At 44.2% G+C, this 20,548-nt stretch overlaps 1 protein-coding gene across 10 annotated transcripts in view; it reads right to left on the bottom strand.

Moving 5' to 3' along the window:
• Window positions 1-20,548, bottom strand: part of POU2F1 (POU class 2 homeobox 1) — a 144,696-nt gene that overhangs the window by 82,842 nt on the left and 41,306 nt on the right. The window lies entirely within an intron of this gene.

Below are 20,548 nucleotides of genomic sequence, written 5' to 3' on the forward strand. Positions count from 1 at the left end.
GATTACCACCTTTGGCAGAGGACTGTAGTTTGCAGAGGATCTGCACATTTCATTTACAGGACCATGGAGACACAATACTGAAGAGAGAAATGTTTACTTCTCTAACAAACTACTTTTGATTGGAAGTGTTGACAGATACAGAATACATAAAATACATAGAATGCATAGAATAAACCAGGCTGGAAGAGACCTTCAAGATCATTGCATCCAACCCATCAACCAATCCAACACCACCTAATCAACTAACCCATGGCACCAAGCACCCCATCAAGTCTCCTCCTGAACACCTTCAGTGAAGGCAATACCACCACCTCCCCAGGCAGCCCATTCCAATGGCCAAGCACTCTCTCTGTGTAGAACTTCCTCCTAACCTCCAACCTAAACCTCCCCTGGCGCAGCCTGAGACTGTGTCCTCTTGTTCTGGTACTGGTTGCCTGGGAGAAGAGACCAACATCCGCCTGGCTACAACCTCCCTTCAGGTAGTTGTAGAGAGCAATAAGGTCACACCTGAGTCTCCTCTTCTCCAGGCTAAGCAACCCCAACTCCCTCAGCCTCTCCTCACAGGGCTGTGTTCCAAGCCCCTCACCAACTTTGTTGCCCTTCTCTGGGCTCGTTCCAGCAAGTCAACCTCCTTCCTAAACTGAGGGGCCCAGAACTGGACACAGGACTCGAGGTGCAGCCTAACCAGTGCAGTGCACAGGGGCAGAATGACCTCCCTGCTCCTGCTGGCCACACTGTTGAATCCTCTCAAAATAAATTAAAGATCTAGTTGCTATTTACAAGGTAAAAAAAGTCAACCAAAACATATCAGGTCAAAAGGCCTAGCATTTTTTTGGGTGATACCCAGAATACTTGAATTTGTAGTCGCCAATTCCTCCATAAAAACAGAAGTTTCATATATGTGTATCTCTAAATCCTCACAAAGAGACCAACAATTAAAACCAGTACACTTTATGACACTAAATAAATGTCTGTCAATACTATGGCTATGGGCCATGAACACCAAGTCAGTAAAAAGCCAGCAGGAGCACCAGTAAGAGCTGCAGCCCCAGTCATCCCCACTGACATATTTGTGCTGCCACACACAGAACTACGCAAGAGAATTGATCTGTGTTAAAGCTACTGCAACCACAAGGAGAAAATACTAACCTAAATCTGTTCCTTAATCCTAGGGGAGAAATGTTTACCCTGCTGAAGCACAAAGCTGGCAAGGAGGCAGACATAAACAGGCAAGGCTGTTCCAGCAGCAGTATTACCTTAAATTTTTTATCGTGTACAGCTTAAATCCACTCCGTGTTATGCATTCATCTTATGAACTATCACACAACTTATGTGACACATAGAAGAAATCAGAATCACACAACTATTTATTTATGGGACACTGACTTTCAGCCCTAATGTTGACAACCTGTATCAATGAGAATGCTCACATGTGCACATACCCCTCCAATTCCATGCCCGAGAATACTCGGATTTCTGATCTCCTCGCACCATTTCAATGCTCAAATGAGAAAATGTTATTCCTACACTGTAAGACTTAACTATACAATCACTTACTATCATCAGATGTGTTGAAGATAGCCTTAGGACTACAAAGTTTTGAAAGCAAATGAGGAGTGTTGATGGGAAATTAGTAGAAGCAGCAGAGTAAAAGCTACAATTAATCAGTAAAGTAGTTCCATGCTAGCTTAGAGTGCTAAACACTGCATTCAAGGAACTATTCACAGAAGAATCTTCAAACAATTACTGCTAACCTTGTAATATCACAGTAGAACAAACTGCACCAAACTAAAAAAACCCCTGCATCTTATAAATGTATGATGCACCTATGCAAAAGCCATTATGGTGCTCTACTGCATCATGACATGCTCAAAACTTGAATCTTCAAGGAAGACCAAGGCTGTGGTGACACTGTAACAGATCAGAACTGAAAATATTTACTGGTAGATAGCCACTCATTAACCTTCTGAATTTTTGTATGTTTCACAGAGTCACAGAACTGTTTTGGTTGGAAAAGACCACTGAGATCAAGACCACCATGGCCATTGAGCCATGCGTTTCTTGAATGCCTCCAGAGATGACGACTCCACCACCTTCCTGGGCAACCTCTTTCAATGCCTGACCACTCTTGCAGCAAAGAAATTTTTCCCTAATATTCAAACTAAACCTCCCCTGGCACAATTTCAAGACATTTCCTCTCATTCTATCACCTGGTACAAGGGAGAAGTAACCAACCCCCACCTAACTACAACCTTCTTTCAGGTAGCTGCAGAGAGCAATGAGGTCTCTCCTCAGCCGCCTCTTCTCCAGGCTAATGAATTCCAGTTCTCTCAGTCACTTATCATAAGGCTTGCTCTCTGGACCCCAACTAGGCTTTGTTGCCCTTGTCTGGACACAGTCCATTACAAATATATATATTTTTTATCTATTTATACATACATCAAGTGCTGCAAATGAAAATGATATATAAACCTTACTATATAGTATCTTGTATAACTATTACACATTCTATACCGTATTTCATACATATATATACACACAGTTTTGGGGGTTGTGTGGGGGTTTGTGTTGCTTTTTTCCTGTGTGCCTTTTTGGGTGGTTTGGGTTGGTTTTGATTGTTTTTGTTGTTTTTTGGTTGGTTGGGTTTTGGTATTGTTGGGGGTTTTTTGTTTGGTTTTGTGGCTTGGTTGGTTTTACACAAGCATGTATATAAATACATCAAACATACCATGCTGGCAATTTCAGATTTCTCAAAGCTTCTGAGCCTACTATTCTGAAAAAAAAGTTACAGGTTCCTGTACAGCATTGCTGCAGAGGGGTACCAAGGCAGCTTCTCGACTCAGGGATAGCATCTAAAGCAGGTCAGCGTACAGGGCTGTTTTATCATAGAATCAATAAGGTTGGAAAAGACCTCAAAGATCATCAAGTCCAACCTGTCACCAAACACCTCATGACTAACTAAACCATGGCTTCAAGTGTCACATCCAATCCTCTCCTGAACGCCTCCAATGATGGTGACTCTACCACCTCCCTGGGCAGCGCATCCCAATGGCCAGTCTCTCTTGCTGGGAAGAACTTTCTGCTCACCTCCAGCCTAAACTTCCCCTGGCACAGCTTGAGACTGTGTCCTCTTGTTCTGGTGCTGGGTGCCTGGGAGAAGAGACCAACCCCCACCTGGCTACAACCTCCTTTCAGGTAGTTGTAGAGAGCAAGAAGGTCTCCTCTGAGCCCTCTCTTCTCCAGGCTAAACAACCCCAGCTCCCTCAGCCTCTCCTCACAGGGCTGTGCTCAAGGCCTCTCCCCAGCCTCATTGCCCTTCTCTGGACACCTTCAAGTGTCTCGATGTCCTTCCTAAACTGAGGGGCCCAGAACTGGACACAGGACTCAAGGTGTGGCCTAACCAGCCCTGAGTACAAGGGCAGAATGACTTCCCTGCTCCTGCTGGCCACACTATTCCTGATGCAGGCCAGGATGCCATTGGGCTTCTTGGCCCCCTGTGCACACTGCTGGCTCACGTTCAACCAGTACCCCCAGGTCCCTTTCTGCCTGGCTGCTCTCCAACCACTTTGTCACCAGCCTATAGGCAGGCCCTTTTTTGCCTGCCTACTGACTAGTTTACCCTCCACTTTTCTTCTTTTGAATTTTCCCCCACTTAAATTGAATGCAAATAAATCAAGTGTGGCCCCCAGAGCAGTAATCTGCAGAAACACCTCACCAAGTGCCCAGAACAACTTGCACAGCTGACCATGAGGAGGAGGTTGTATTGGCCTCATATTGGCTACACCTGGCCAGTGAAAACACCAATTATGGCATCTTGCAAAGGAGATGCACTTCCATTTTGCCTTGATAAATACAGGAAAATAAAACTCTGGATGTGCTCCTAGTTTGGCCACTGCTCAGTGCTTGAAGTGAGTATTTTTTATTCACAAGAGGAAATGCCTGTGAAGGAAAGGACTCCTCTCTCCTGCTGCAGGTGTGAAAGTTTAAGAAACACTATCATTCAGAAAACACCTCTCATTCTGTAAATTGCAATCAAAAATACACAGCTGAAAGAGAAGTCAGAAATCCAAATACAAATCCTTCTGGTCAAGTTATAAGACTTCCACAAGACAGTACTGCTCTGACAAGTGCTTTGTAGTATCTCCAATTTTAATTGTACTCTTTCTGTATCCACTAAGTCTCATTCTAAAACTCCAAAGTTACCCTGCAACTGAGCACTCATTGTTCATTACATCCAAATGCTATCCTCTGTTCCGTACCTACAAACACATATCCCACCTTCTGTTGATTCTACTCCTTCACTCTGGTGTTGAAGGCTGCCTATACCCAGAGTTACGCCCCAAATATTGCCAAAACTTGTCCCTACATGTTTTGCTCCACTCCCCCACCCCTGGCTTCCCCCTCCTTTCTGGAGTGGGTGCTCAGCCCAGAACTGAGTAAACAAAGGGTCAAGCATCAACAAGGCAAACAACCCAACTTGCCTTCTTCGGGGTAGACAAGATCATACACCCACCTTGTGGGAGGCCTGTTCTTCTTCCAAGCTTGGGCATAATTCTAGCCATATGCTTTGCCACTGGTTAATGGTGTTTACCAAGTTTGACTGTTGGCTAAATCCAAGCCTTGAGCAACTTATATCACCCAAATTGTAAACACCTCGCTCTTTTGACCTTGCTATTAAGCTATTCTGCTATTGCTCCTTGCATGTGCTCTGCCTTTGTGCATGTGCTCCACCTTTGTCTGCAGTCTGGAGAGAAGCCTTGCTACCCAGGAAGAGCCATCATGCCTCAGTTTACCCCAGGAGCAAGCAAAGTGTCCTCTGCTACAGCTTAGCATCATACCCCGGTAGGAAGACGTTGCCACCGTGCCCCACTGGTAAGCTGAGCCAGCAAGGAGAGAACTTGTCTGATTCCCACGGTGGCTGCAGCCCTGCGAGCCGAAGCCTCTGCGTACGCACTCACAAAGGAAGGATCACACCAAGTTTGCTGGCTGCTCAGCCATGGGAGAGGGAGACACCACCGGCCACTTCACAGCCCTGTAAGCGCAAGGGCAATCCGGAGCACAGCCCCGGACCGCTCGCTCAAGCCAGGGGAAAGCCACGCCGCTCCGTGCCACCCCTCCGCCTTCCCCACAAGCCGCTCTGGGTGGGGAAGTGCTCCCCCCACAGCGTCCTGCCAACGCCGCAGAACCGCCAGCAACGGAAAGCACCCGAGAGCCTGCCCAGGCAGTCTATGGCACACACCCGCAGTAACAGGGACCACCTCCGGGAGCAGCTAGGGCCCCTCCAGCTCCCCGGGAGCCACGGCAACCAGCGCAGCACTACCTTAGCAACCTGCACAGCAATGTGTTTAACACCAGCTTTGGTTCTGGTTAAAAGCCCCGGGCTTTAGCCCACGTGGTATTGAAACTTGTGGTTCACAAGCAGCCTCCCCCAGGTATGCCCGGAGCCATAATTCGTGATCAAAATGGTTTTAAGTCTTTAAAAGGTTCTTTAATTGTATGCCCTAACACTTTGTCTCTCCAGCTGTTTAGCAGCCGCCAAGCGTCTTCTCGAGTCGCCATCTGGTGGACAAGCACCCTTGGTTAATTGAGTAACTGGTCTGTATTTTTCCAATTTGGTTCCAAATTGTTAAACTGCACCAGTTTACAGGACACATCCACAGCCATGCACCAGGTTCTGCATATGGAATATACCAGACCAGGCTGGAAGAGACCTCCGTGATCATCAAGTCCAACCTATCACCCAACACCATCTCATCAACTAAACCATGGCACCAAGTGCCTCATCCAGCCCCCTCTTAAACACCTCCAGTGATGGTGACTCCACCACATTCCCGGGCAGCACATTCCAATGGCCAATCTCTCTTGCTGGGAAGAACTTCTTCCTAACATCCAGCCTGAACCTCCCCTGGCACAGCTTAAGACTGTGCCCTCTTGTTCTGGTGCTGGTTGCCTGGGAGAAGAAACCAATCCCCACCTGGCCACAACCTCCCTTCAAGGAGTTGCAGACAGCAATGAGGTCACCCCTGAGCCTCCTCTTCTCCAGGCTAAGCAACCCCAGCTCCCTCAGCCTCTCCTCACTAGGCTGTGCTCCAGACCCCTCACCAGCATATATATTGTTTAAAGGTTATTCATATTTTCATAGTAATATTATTTTTTCATAAATCATAATTAACAACCATATTCATCACACTCTTTTTCTGTGTCCTGTACACACAGCTCAACTCCTTTCTCCTACATCCAAACCCACAACTCTTCACACTTCACTCCAGCCTTCTCACTGTGTTCCCTCTTCTGCATCTGCTGCTCAACAGCAGGCTAATTTGGAACCCCAGGTATACTGACTGGCCATAGGTATCGGTTGATCAACTCACAAAAAGCAATGCACATAAGGGCTACACTTCTTCTGCTTTTTCTCTAGCATGGCCACAAAAAGGACATCTCTCCTCTACTCCAGTTGCTGGAGTAAGAACAACATTATAGGCTTAGGGGAAAGGGCTCTTGTATCCCAGATAATATCCTATAGCTAAGAAGCAGGAACAAAAGTCTGATGCTTCTGCAAGACTGCAGGCACACAGAAGGTGCAGAAGACACTGCCTCCCAAATTACAACTCACTAGACCTTTTGGGGCAGAGGATGTTGTTAAACATTAAGGAATCATAAAGCCTGCAGTGATAGCATGAGGGGCAATGGTTTCAAATTAGAGAAGATTTAGACTGGGTGTTAGGAGCAAGATCTTTACAATGAGGGTGGTGGAACATGGGCACAGGTCACTCAGGGAGATAGCTGAAGCCCCATCCCTGGAGATACTCAAGGACAGGTTCCACTAGGCTCTGAGCAACCTGAACTTGTGCAGCATGTTCCTGCTCACCACAGGGGGCTGGACTAGATGCTTTGGAGGTCACTTCCAACTCAAATCCTTTTATGATTCTATGATCTTCGACAGACTTTCCTCTTCCATGAATCCAGCTCAACATCTTGCTGAATCCCTGTAAACCTTCAGGAGCCATGGTGGATTTTTATTGTGAATCATTCTTCCTCTGCACCACTAGCTCAATTTCCCCTGCCTCTTGCACAAGACTAATCATCCTTCCATGACAATTCACTGACTTCTGCCATATGTCCCCTTAGCTCTGTCTTTCCCAGGATGATAATCTCCAGCCTACACAGTTGCTCATAAAAAGTGTGAATGGCTTCCATTCAATGATTCCTAATGCTGCTTTTCTACATTTTTCAGGCAGGGGGAGAAGAACTGCTCATTACTGTAGCCAGGAGAAAGCAGCAGTAATGGACTGAGCACAATGCTATTTTTTTTCTTATATTGCTTTGCACTCTGTTCTTCTTGTGGTATGTCCTAGCATTTGAATTGCTTTCTGACTGCTTGTGGATCATGAATACACAGTAGGTATTTCCATGAAAGATCTCAGACCTGGTGCACTAAGAGTACCTATACTAATGCACATGAAGTCAGGATCTTATCTCTAATTTAATTATCAGTTTCAGAAAAACTAGAGGAGTTTAGCATCATTTCAGTAGCATCATTTGTTCAGTTACATTTGGCCTACGTTTTTTGAGGGAGAGTAGAAAGGAAAAGTCAGACATGACACAACTCTCCTTCCTCATGAAATCTGGCTAAATGTAAGAACTACAACGTGATGCCTCTTTGTTTCCAAAAGACAAGGTGTTGTCAGTTCTGTTTATACTAACTTCTAAAGTCCTTGCACCTGGCCTAACCATCCCTCTGCAAGCAATCCCTGGTTTTCAAGCAGGATAAGGGAAGTCTACCCAGAAACTTCCAGCTTCTAACTATGCAAGAGGCCACCATTATACTAGCTGTCTCACTTATGTATGAAAGGAGAAACATAAGCAAACAGGAGCAGTTTAATGTGTATATTGGGAGTCAAGACATAAATTGTACTCATCCAGCAACACATATAAGACACTGTACACCTGTGAGCTTTATCCAGTATTCCACCTGTGGGAATTAGCCTTAATCCATCACAAATGTGAAAGCTACTCATTTGTGTAAGTAGTTTTCATTTTCTTCTCTGCTCTTTCTGCATTTCCTTCCAAATTTCCTTTCAGATTATCCAGCAGTACTCCAAAGAAACAGCTGAGCTGGTGGCATGAAAATGACCACAGGAACACACAAAGCTTTAACAAGGTACAACCACTGAGCAAGTTAAACGTGCTATTTACTGTTGAAAATGACAACTGCAGGCCCACTCCTGGGCGGGGGGGAGGGGGGGGAATCACAATTAATTAGAAGAAGAAAAATAAATAGTATTCCCCTATAGGCCTGGCATCATTTGCAACTTAAGAATATTAACAGTCCAACATATGTCAACAAGAAAATGAAAACCTAAAGGCTCTTGGTCTATATTGCAAGAAATATGTTTACACAATCTGCAGCACCAAATTAAATGGAACAGACACACTGGTGGCAGAGCCTGGAATCTGAGATGCTGAAATAGTAAAAGATTTTATAGTGGAAGTGAGCATGCAATTTTGGAAGAGTTTCAAGTGTAGTATCAACTAACACTAGTGTGACAAACATTTCATGTCAGGTGTTGAGGAGACGCTCCAAAGGCAAACTATGCAACACACACACTCTCATTCATATATACCTTTTATACCAACAAAGAAGTGGGTTTAGTACATCTCAGAAATGTTGAATATTAAAGCATAAGTTGATTGTGTCCTCTGCTGTTCCTGTCTCTGCTGTGGTTTCTATTCATGTAATTAGAATGTCATTTGGCCAGATCAACACTAAACCTACACGTGGTACTTGCTTGTAAACAAGTTCAGTGGCAGACAAACTGGAAAGGAGAAGGTAAAGGGGCCAACAGCTCACCTCTGTAGTTTAGGCTTCAACTTCCAGGTAATGGATGAGATTAAAAACACACTCCAAGAGATAGACCATTTCCTTAGCTTCAGCTATTACCTTGAGGCCACTTTTTTGTAAGGCATACTTTAAAGACTGAAATTACCTAGGATCAGTTCCTAGAAACTGGATCTTGTTATGCACCTTCAGCTAGTTAAAGAGCCTTCCTTACAAGAGAAGTCCTCTTACATGAACAAGTCACTCTTCACTTGGCCCAACTTGGTTTAACCAAATATTCTGGATTTTAAATGCAATTTGACAGGCTTTTCACACTCTGCATCCAGCACAACTCTTTTCAGAAACACCTTTGGCTTTGTTAGCAACTCTTCTGATGTTACAGATTTCCTAGCAGCACCACAGTCTCAACTGTATTTATAATTCAGGTACTATAATTATCACAGGTACAGTCCCACTCCAAAAGCCATATTCAGATTGCAACTTTACAGTCTCACAGTATCACTAAGGTTGGAAGAGACCCCAAGGATCGAGTCCAACCTGTCACCACAGATCTCATGAGTAGACCATGGCACCAAGTGCCACATCCAATCTCCTCTTGAACAGCTCCAGGGACGGTGACTCCACCACCTCCCTGGGCAGCACATCCCAATGATGAACGACTCGCTCAGTGAAGAACTTTCTCCTCACCTCCAGCCTAAACTTCCCCTGGCACAACTTGAGACTGTGTCCTCTTGTTCTGGTGCTGGTTGCTAGAGAGAAGAGACCAACCCCCACCTGGCTACAACCACCTTTCAGGTAGTTGTAGAAGGCAATGAGGTCACCCCTGAGCCTCCTCTTCTCCAGGCTAAACAACCCCAGCTCCCTCAGCCTCTCCTCACAGGGCTGTGCTCAAGGCCTCTCCCCAGCCTCATTGCCCTTCTCTGGACACCTTCAAGTGTCTCGATGTCCTTCCTGAACTGAGGGGCCCAGAACTGGACACAGGACTCAAGGTGTGGCCTAACCAATGCAGAGTCCAGGGGCACAATGACCTCCCTGCTCCTGCTGGCCACACTATTCCTAATACAGGCCAGGATGCCATTGGCCCTCTTGGCCACCTGGGCACACTGCTGGCTCATGTTTAGGCGGGTGTCAATCAGCACCCCCAGGTCCCTCTCTGTTTGGCTGCTCTCAGCCACTCTGACCCCAGCCTGTAGCTCTGCATGGAGTTGCTGTGGCCAAAGTGCAGCACCTGGCACTTGGACCTGTTAAATGCCATCCATTGGACTCTGCCCATCTGTCCAGTCGGTCGAGGTCCCTCTGCAGAGCCCTTCTTCCCTCTAACTGCCCAATATCTGCTCCCAACTTGGTGTCATCTGCAAATTTGCTGATGACTGACTCAACCCCCTCATCCAGATCATCAATGAAGATGTTAAAGACCATGGGGCCCAGCACTGATCCCTGGGGGACGCCACTGGTGCCTGGCTGCCAGCTGGATGTGGCACCATTCACCACCACTCTCTGGGCTCAGCCTCCAGCCAGTTCCTAACCCAGCACAGAGTGTTGCTGTCCAAGCCATGAGCTGACAGCTTAGACAGCAGTTTGCTGTGGGGTCAGTGTCAAAGGCCTTGCTGAAGTCCAGGTAGACCACATCCACAGCCTCCCCACATCCACCAGGCAGTCACCTGATCATAGAAGGAGATCAGGTTGGTCAGGCAGGACCTGCCCTTCCTAAATCCCTGCTGGCTGGACCTGAGCCCTTGCCCATCTTTCAGGTGCAGTTATTGCCCCCAGGATAATCTGCTCCATCACTTTCCCTGGCACTGAGGTCAGGCTGCCAGGCCTGGAGTTTCCAGGTTCCTCCATCCAACCCTTCTTGTGGATGGGGACCACCTTGGCCAGTTCCCAGTCATCTGGGACCTCTCCAGTGAGCCAGGACTGGAGGAAAATGATGGAGAGCGGCTTGGCAGCTCATCTGCCAGCTCTCTCAGCACCCTAGGGTGGATCCCATCCGGTCCCATCGACTTGTGAGGGTCCAAGTGGCTCAGCAGGTCCCCAACTAATTCCTCATGGATTTCCAGGGCATTACACTGCTCCCTGAACTCATCACAATGTAGTCAATTTTTAGAGTCCATGTGTTTCAGAGCACAGACTCCCCTTCCAAATGTGGAGTCTACATCCATTTTTTAAAGCTAGAGGTTTAGCAGGCACTGTACTTGGCTACTTGAAAACATGTATTTCACCCCACACCCCTCAAAAACATAAGTCTTAGATCCCTGTCCAGTAACTGAGAGTTGCAATTCTGCCAGTCTTTGCATACTTTGAACAAGTTACCAGCAAAGACTCCATAATTCTGTCTGACCACTGGCAGACACACAACACCGCTTGTAGGAAAAAAAGGTGCAGCCAGTAGATTCTGACTTTCCATTAACAACTATATTGAGATTTTTCAGTTATCCTGTGCTTAATCCTTTTAGTACATGTTATTATTGATTTTGTACCACTTTAATTTGGTAATCAATGAAGCAAGCCACTCTAAATCAGATACATTATAAAAGAGTGCATTTTATCAATACAATTACAAAACAAAGCTTTAATCCTAACAAGAACTGAAAAAGCTTACAGCAAATTCATCTGAAAAGACTTTCTCTCCTACTCCAGCAAACTGTATAAATTGACATTAGATTATTTTTATTGACCAAAAACTACCTATCAGCAAATGAAATGATTTAATCACTCAACGTAAGCGCAACTGGCCTCTGAAACAAACCTGACCCATTTTTTTCACACTGATTCATGCATTTTTCCATCCCCTCTCTGCAGCTTCCTTGGACACATAAGATTTACTGGTATCAACAAAAGTATCAACAAATTAGAGAGCTATTTTTCCAGTCACTGTAAATTACTACATGCAAGCTATCTTATCCTGCAGACTTAGAAATCTCAGTCATTCCTCTCCTTCCCCCATTCCCTTTTACTCTGAGAACAGAAACACTTAAGGTCACTCAAAAGCAAGTAACCAAGTTCAAAGACTGCATTGTGACCCTGAAATTACAGAGATAAGAACTGATATGACACCTTCCTGGTGAGTAAACAAAGTAGTTTTCAGTCATGCCATCTTTACTAATTAAGCTTGGGGGGGAGAGGGGAGGAGGATCTGGAGTAATACCTTAAAACAGGTTATGAAGCATGCAGACGTGCTAGAATGTAGGCTCTCATCCTCTCATGCTTCAAAAAGTCTCTATGGACATGGGTTGGTCAAATCAACTCAACAGCTGGCTACCACTAAGGATGGCACTGACAGGGCAAAATCTCCCTGTTGCCTCTTTTGTATTGGTAGGTGTGTGGTTTTTGGCACTGCTTTATCAGGCCACAGTGGTGTTCAACTTGCACAAGCTCTCAGAAAGAAGCAGGGGGAGAGGTGCTGCTTCTTTCACCAGCAAGCTGCTATGGTGGCTCACTTTGCTTCATGAAATCCTATCTGCAGAAATACTATATTCATCCATCATAAAATCATAATCATATAAGAAGTGTTATATGTAACTTCTGTAATGGAAGCACTTAATGGAGCTGCCAAACAGAAAGGGACCTTGGGATACTGGTTGACAGCTGGCTGAACATGAGCCAGCAGTGTGCCCAGGTGGCCAAGAAGCCCAATGGCATCCTGGCCTGCATCAGGAACAGTGTGGCCAGTAGGAGCAGGGAAGTCATTGTGCCCTGTGCTCAGCACTGGTTAGGCCACACCTTGAGTCCTGTGTCCAGTTCTGGGCCCCTCAGTTTAAGAAGGACATAGAAACACTTGTCCAGAGAAGAACAATGAGGCTGGGGAGAGGCCTCGAGCACAAGCCCTATGAGGAGAGGCTGAGGGAGCTGGGGTTGTTTAGCCTGGAGAAGAGGAGGCTCAGAAGAGACCTTCTTGCTGTCTACAACTACCTGAAGGGTGGTTGTAGCCAGGCAGGGGTTGGTCTCTTCTCCCGGGCAACCAGCACCAGAACAAGAGGATACAGTCTCAAGCTGCACCAGGGGAGGCTTCGGCTTGAGGTGAGGAGAAAGTTCTTCACAGGAGAGTTGTTAGTCATTGGAATGTGCTGCCCAGGGAGGTGGTAGAGTCACCATCCCTGGAGGTGTTCAAGAGGGGACTGGACGTGGCACTTGGTGCCACGGTTTAGTAGTCATGAGGTGCTGGGTGACAGGTTGGACTTGATCTCTGAGCTCTTTTCCCACTTTATTGATTCTATGGCATTGCTTGCACATTATCAGCTTGCTAAAGACCACCTGGAAAATAGATTGGGCTACTGTTTCAAGCAATTCCTTGCATACTTGTATTACAATAGCTTGAAAAAATGTAGAATACTGCAGTTCCACACAGCCACCCCACACAATGTTTCCCAAACCATGCTACTGCCTATTCTCCTAATTTGCTAACCAAGACATAACCATCTAGGAGAGGAAACACCAATTACTATTTCAGAGGGGATGTACAGTGAACAAACTGATAGCTGAGAATCCCCTTTTCCCAAGCCAGTAGAAAGATACTGAAGACCATATCCTCTTTGGGCACCTCTGTCTCACTGGGAGAGGCAAAGCCATGTAAAGTATTTGCTACATTTCTTTCTCAATAAACTGAAAGAAGAAAAAAAATCCAAATCTATATCATCCTTTCCAATAGTAGAGTAGGGGTAGTTACTTGGCAGTCAAACAGCTTTTGTTGATTTGAAGTAGACACCTGGTAGCAGAAATGCAATTTAAATGAGCCACCCTCACTGAGTTTACTCATTGATTTTCCTCATTTTTGTATCATTTTTAAAACATTAGCCACTGGTATTCATGCATTTCACTGAGATCTGTTCTAGCAGAGATTACTTAGTCAACAGGTAGATTCCAAGACTGGGAGGCCCCTTCGGTGCCGTTCAGAATTCCTCTTCCCATTTTTATTCCACCGTTTAAGTTGGGAATCCAACAGCATCACTTCAGATTACAGCTCATCTATCCTAGCTGCTCAATGAATGATCACTTTGCCTGTTAAATTAGAAAATTAATGATTAATTTATTGCTGCTGGGCTTACCTCATTGTTTGTTTTTAATACCAGTTTTTACTAACAGACATTTACTATATTATGACATTTGAGATCAGAGTTCCAAATCATGCACACTCTTTTAGCTGTTAATGCTCTTTCAAGTGGCAATGTTAACACCACTGACTTTCCCAGCACAGATTTGACTTCCCAAAAGCTCCTCCTCACGGTCTCCACCATACACCCCTACTGCAAATAATTGCCCCTGCTATTTCTTTGTCAGGTTCCTGGTTACGCTTTGATTATGGTAGACTGTATCCTTTCTCCAGACAAGAGAGCGCTCTGGAAAGAGACCTCCTTCATAACTAAATTTAACCTTTGCTTCCCTAAGCAGTCCTTCCAGTTACACACTTCTATTCAAATCAATAGCTAGCATCTGTCAAGTGGTCAAAAGAATTGTTGAGAAGACATGAATCACCTAACTTGCCTGACTATAATACCAGACACAAGAAACCTCACAGTGGACATCCATGGAATAGCCTACTTGCCAAAGTTTCTTCCTAATCCTTTTTGGCTAGCACTTTATTTGTTCCCTGTGGTATAATGGTTCTTCAATTCTTTACAAAGGCTTTACAAAGCTTTCATTTAACCTAACAATGTACTGTAAATGAATAATCCCTTTTCTTTCCTGATCTTGTTAATCTTTTGGCCTCAGTTACATCTCACAGCAGTGAGATGCATGTGTTAATTATACAAGAACTGTAAGATCTGTATTTTGATTTCCACCTGTCTAATATAAACCCAGCAAAAAGATAACTGAGTGCTTTCCTTTTGCCACAGGAATATGATTACCAGGAACACACCAAGAACAGCATCTCATATTGACTCCCAGAAGCCTCAGTCAAGTACTTTCTACCCATTAAGAGTCTTCTTTCACTTCTCTGTTGTTTAATGTTTTTCACAAACTCCTGATTATTCTCACTGTAACTCAATCTTCTTCAGGAGTCAAGAAACATTGTCTAAATCACTGTAACATCTTCTTAGCATTATGTTCCCTACATCAGTTATATGGACATAGAAATAGTTGAAACATTCTATTAATGCGATAGTAAGCTGATGAAGTTACAGGTTAACTCCCATTTTTCCTGGCTACATCTGCCATGGGGATCATACCAACACCCAACTAACCCCAGGACTGGCAAGATTAGCAAACTCAGAATTGGACAGCAGATAATTAACCCTTCTAAAAAACAATTTCAGCACCTCAGCTCCTCAGCCTGGATGCCTACAGAGTCAGGCAAGCATAATGGAGTAAATGCCACCAAGGGTAAAACTGTTTAAAACACAGCCCCACGATACATTGAGATTTTATGACCAGTTCCAGCTAATGACTGTCCACCACTGAAGCAGGCCTCATTTTCTCTCCTTCCCAGTCTTTCTCTTCCTCATACAGGCCCATGTAACTAGAGAGACAACTTGATTCAGCAATCAAAATTAACTTGATAAAAAGCCAAGGGATGTTTTTTTTTCCCAGTTAAATCAGGTATGCATGGAAATCAGACACAAGGACAGAGGCTGAATCACGAAGAAGTGAGAGAGACAGGGGAAATGGTCTGTTCTTCTAGTAGCATGGAACTTAAAAAGGTTTGTGTTACAACTTCAACATAAGGGTGAAGAAACAGGCTATGGCAATGAGATGACTTAACACTATAAAAAGGAGGCCACACTCCCCACTTGCATTTCCCACTGTTACTGGGTATGTCATGCTGGCTTTGTCACCAGTGAGTCCCTTCCAAAGGGGTATATTACTTGACAGAATGGGAGAAGACTTTCCAAGGGAAGAAGACCAAAGGTAAGATGATGAGGCTGAAGAGAAGGAATAAGAATAGCCCCATGACAGCTTCAGAGAGCTGTTATGTTGGCTTAGATACACTTGGAACCATAACTTAAGTACATACACTTCTCTTTCAGAAACAGCAGCGTTTGGTGCCTAAAAATAATACTGCAATCTGACATGCACATAAGATTTGAGTTACCATCTCTGCTATTGGTAGTGAATCGCTACTTTCTCCACCACTTTAGTGACTGTACACTTATCATTAACTTGTCTTAAATAAAGCATTGGACCGTGGCCACACAAACATCCTGCATTGCAAAACACACTTGCATGCTTATGTTTTCAGCTTCCTTCAAACAGAAGGCAACGTGCAAAATCCAGTGCATCAAGCAATGTAAAGAGGAAGTGACAAAAGACAGTGCACCCCAGCATCCAGACATGTTTTGTTAATGCTGACTCAAGACAGCAGACAGTCAACTGAGTACCAGTTAGGGTTTATTGATCAACAGCTAATAGATAAGCATGCTATAAATTATTTGATATACTGCTCTGGTTAGAAAATAACACAAGGCGGAGTTCTGTCAACTCTCGCACCAGTATCTGACACTGACAAGACAGCCATAAACTTTCAATTTTTTCTAGGATGGTTATAATTAGGTACCATGATAATGAAGAAGACAGAGCCCACCACACTACAAACTCCTTTTTTCTGGGTTGAGCTACAATCTGGTGTGTAATTCTAATAGATGAAGTTAATGGAACAAAAGAGCACCGCACTGCTCAGAGTTCTGCTTAAGCTCTCCATCTATTTATGCATTATCTACTTTCTCAGAACAAAAGCTTCCAAGAAAGAGCATGGAAATAAATATGGCAGAGGAACCATCTCCATGGCAAGCATTTCTTTTCATAACCACGTGTTAAGGAAGACTTGCCTACCTTAAGGGCATAATAATATGTGCACACAATAGACTAAGGATGAGTTTCTCTCATTCATTCAGCTTCCCTGTAAGTGTGCTTATAAGTGTCTCTTCCCTGCATTAATCTTTCCATAATCAATGAGTCTCATATTCTTACTGAAGTCTGTCATGGAAAAAAAAGTAGCAGCTCCTTTTACTGGACCATCTACTGGGCAATGTCTACAACTAGTCTCATTGCAGCTTCTGTGCCACTGACAAGCCTGACAGACTGAACAGTGGATGGGAAAAAAAATCATATGAGTGTGTGTACATATATATAAAGAAATAAAAGAGATGGGATTAACATTCAGGATAATCAATCTCCATGTGCTTTGGAAACCAGGCCCAAAACACCCCGTTAATCTGCAAGGTTTAGTACTGCTCATGGGCTTTTAGTATAAAATCTCAATTAGAGATTGTAAACAGCTTAGCAAACAACAAAGATATATTCTCACAGAAAAGACAGCCCTTTGTCTGTATATCATCTTTGTCCCTGCCACCTAGAAACTATGTAAAGGTATATTTACCCTCCTATTAAATGTCTCTTTCTGTTCTCTCCCATTCTATGGTATCATGCTTGTTTATTTCATAGCCTCTCACCCTCAACTTGAGGGATGGGCCATTCTCTTAAATCTACTTTATTAGCTTCACAAATGCACAGTACACCAAGGTCAAGGTATAAGGAAAAAAAAATTCCTAAGGCTCAAAGCAGGAACAAAGAATGGAAATGCTTGAAATAAGGGCTGAAACAGTACATGCTCTAGCAGGGCATGCCTCAAAGAGGCAGATTCAAACAAAGGAGAAAAGAAAATGTTGTGCTCCAATTTAATCAAAATCCACTGGACACAAGAGCTGACTCTGCAGCCCGGGTGACCTGAAGAGTGACTTTGTTAGTTGAATATGGGAATATTCACTTTCAAGTTCCAAATTCCATTCCTTCCTGCTTCCCCACATTGCCCATGAAGAAGATAAGACTTAAGCAGCATTTTTAGAGATTCCTCCTCAAACCATTATCTCAACTAGAGTAAGAGAATTCCCTTCAGTTGAAGCAACACATCTTTTGCAATAGCACACGCTGAAATGCAAAAAATACATTTCAAATTTCACTTTAAATTAGCACTGGCACTTGAACTTGCAAGCACATCAGAGAAGCTTGAAACGTCTGAAGAAACAATACTGGAAACTCCAGCACATGTTTCCACCAAACCTAGATTTCGGTACAGTTCACAGGAATTTAACCCAGTAAGGGTTTCTGTATCTGCTGGGCAACACTTGTGTTCAATCTTCACCCCAAAACACCTAACTGTCACCTACAAAGGCAGACTACAGTATGTTACACTGCATATTTTACACACTGGTGAACCTTAAGAAGTGTTTCTGCTATTTCAGTAGCATTTTGCCCCAGTGTCTTTAGTGATGGTTTCCAAATGAACAAAAAGAGAGCATAAAAGTGCTGCTAGTTATGTGATACCTAAGTAGGTTCTGAATACCTGCAAGTCCAATCACCATTCTGCCACCAGCTAGTAGAACTGTTGACTAACAGAGGCATCTCAGTAGCTTACTACAAAGCAAAACAATACCAACACAGCATAATAAACACTTGTTTTGTGTTTGGAAAATTGTTTGCCATTACCTGAGTTGTACTATGAGGAACTTCAGTTTTACAGGTATGAATGACAAATCACTATCCTGGCCCAGAAAAACCTCAATTTCTTTCCACAAAATAATTGTACATTGAAAGCTTTCTCTGTATTAACACCAAAATATTTCAGCACAAAACAATACCGTAACTCAGCTAGCACAGAACACAACCATATGTGCACATTTTCTCCGTGAAACACAGGGTAACTGAGCTCTGCAGCGCTCACTAGATTATTTCTCTGCTCATGCCCTGTGCAAACTCCAGCTTGCTTCGAACCAAAGACCTTTATGGTTCAGGTCCCAGGAGATGCTGAAAAGGTGTTCTCAGTGGAGCAAACTTTTCCAGAGAAATCACATTCTGATTTGAGAGAATTCATTTCTTTTGGCCTTTGGGGGAACACTGCAAGTCCCATGTATTTGTTCAAGTCTTTACCCGGCAAGAGTAAAATCCCTTCTAGGCTTGGCAGGTCCGTGCCGTTTTGCAGAACTCCGCTATGTACAGCCACAATGTTCACATTCTTAATTTGGTAGCTCAAGTAATTTTAACACACTCTTTATAAACAGGAATTTAAGAGACATTTCCAAGTTACAACTGAGTCAATGATACAGAGTTAAAATATAACACATTGAACAATAAAGAAACAGTATTAAGCAGGCATATAGAGCCACAAAATTAAGGTGAGGTAAAGCTTAAAAGATGGGAGGGAAATACTGTGTAAGTGTGTGAACCACCTCTAAGATTTCACAGTATCACAGTATAACTAAGGCTGGAAGAGACCCCAAGGATCATCAAGTCCAACCTGTCCCAACAGACCTCACGACTAGACCATGGCACCAAGTGCCACGTCCAATCTCCCCTTTATTTGATAGTCCAATCTCCCCTTGATTTGATAAGATCACAGAAGACATTAACAAATGGGAAAGGTATCCCAAGTGACACAAAAATTATTTGTATGCATTTGAAGTATTAAACCTCAGCATTCAGGAAAAAGTAAACAAAGAGTAAAGCAGAAACAAACAAACAAAAGAAGACTGCAGAGGAAAAGAAAGAAATTAAGAGCAGTCCTTCCATTTTGACCAGCCACAAACATTTCAAGCACCTACAGCATAACCGCTCACATAATTAATTCAGCGTAGCAGTCAGAAACAGCAATACTGAGACAGCCACAGTTCAGCAGTCTGCACTCTGCTGTAAGGAAATTTTTCCTGAAGACAGATGCCACCCGGAGGAACAAAACCAGAAAAACAATTGGCCGCCTGACCAGAGGCAAGGCAAGGAGAGATTAGAACGGCAAGCCTCTCTCCCCTCCCGAGACTCTCGGTCTGCACTCGCAGAACAGACCGCAGAGCCAACAGCGGCAGCAATTTTCCGAAGGAAGACAAAGCAAACCGCACTCTGGCTACGAGACAAGTGAAAGAAAAAGCAGACTGGCCTCTCAGAAAGGGCTGAAAGAAGCAAGCATACGTGTTTCTCCTAACGGCAAGCGCAACCGTGAATGCTGCTTTGGGGTTGTTAGGCTCACTTGAGTGCCAGGGCACGCTGGTAAGCCAGAAGACAGGGGGGCTGCTTGCTAACGGTAAATTTTGAAGTGGATCGTCAGCAATGATTCTCTATTTAAAAAACCTGTGCTCTCTCAGCTGAGAAAATTATGCCTTCTGGGAAAAAGAACTGTTTGGGTCATGCCCATAACTCTCATGGAGAGCTGAGCATTCAGACTTAACAGCTGATAAGCAGACACAAACATGACAGCTTCATTTCCTTTCTACTTTCTTAAACCATATGTTAATGCAAATTGGGAAATATGATGTAGATCTACATGGAACTGTAATTAGTTCTGTTAATTAAACCCTCCAAGTATGGAGATGGTAGATATCCACAGACTAATATAAAATTAGAATAGAATAGACCAGACCAGGTTGGAAGAGACCTTCAAGATCATCGTGCCCAACCTATCATCCAACACTACCCAATCAACTAACCCATGGCACCAAGCATCCTGTCAAGCCTCACCCTGAACACCCCCAGCGACGGTGACCCCACCACCTCCTCATGCAGCCCATTCCAATGGGCAATCACTCTCTCTGTGTAAAACTTCCTCCTAACCTCCAGCCTAAACCTCCCCTGGCGCAGCCTGAGACTGTGTCCTCTTGTTCTGGTACTGGTTGCCTGGGAGAAGAGACCAACCTCTGCCTCACTACAACCTCCCTTCAGGTAGTTGTAGAGAGCAAGAAGGTCTCCCCTGAGTCTCCTCCTCTCCAGGCTAAGCAACCCCAGCTCCCTCAG

This window comes from Dryobates pubescens, chromosome 12 (genome assembly GCF_014839835.1).
Source record: "Dryobates pubescens isolate bDryPub1 chromosome 12, bDryPub1.pri, whole genome shotgun sequence".
NCBI lineage: Eukaryota > Metazoa > Chordata > Aves > Piciformes > Picidae > Dryobates > Dryobates pubescens.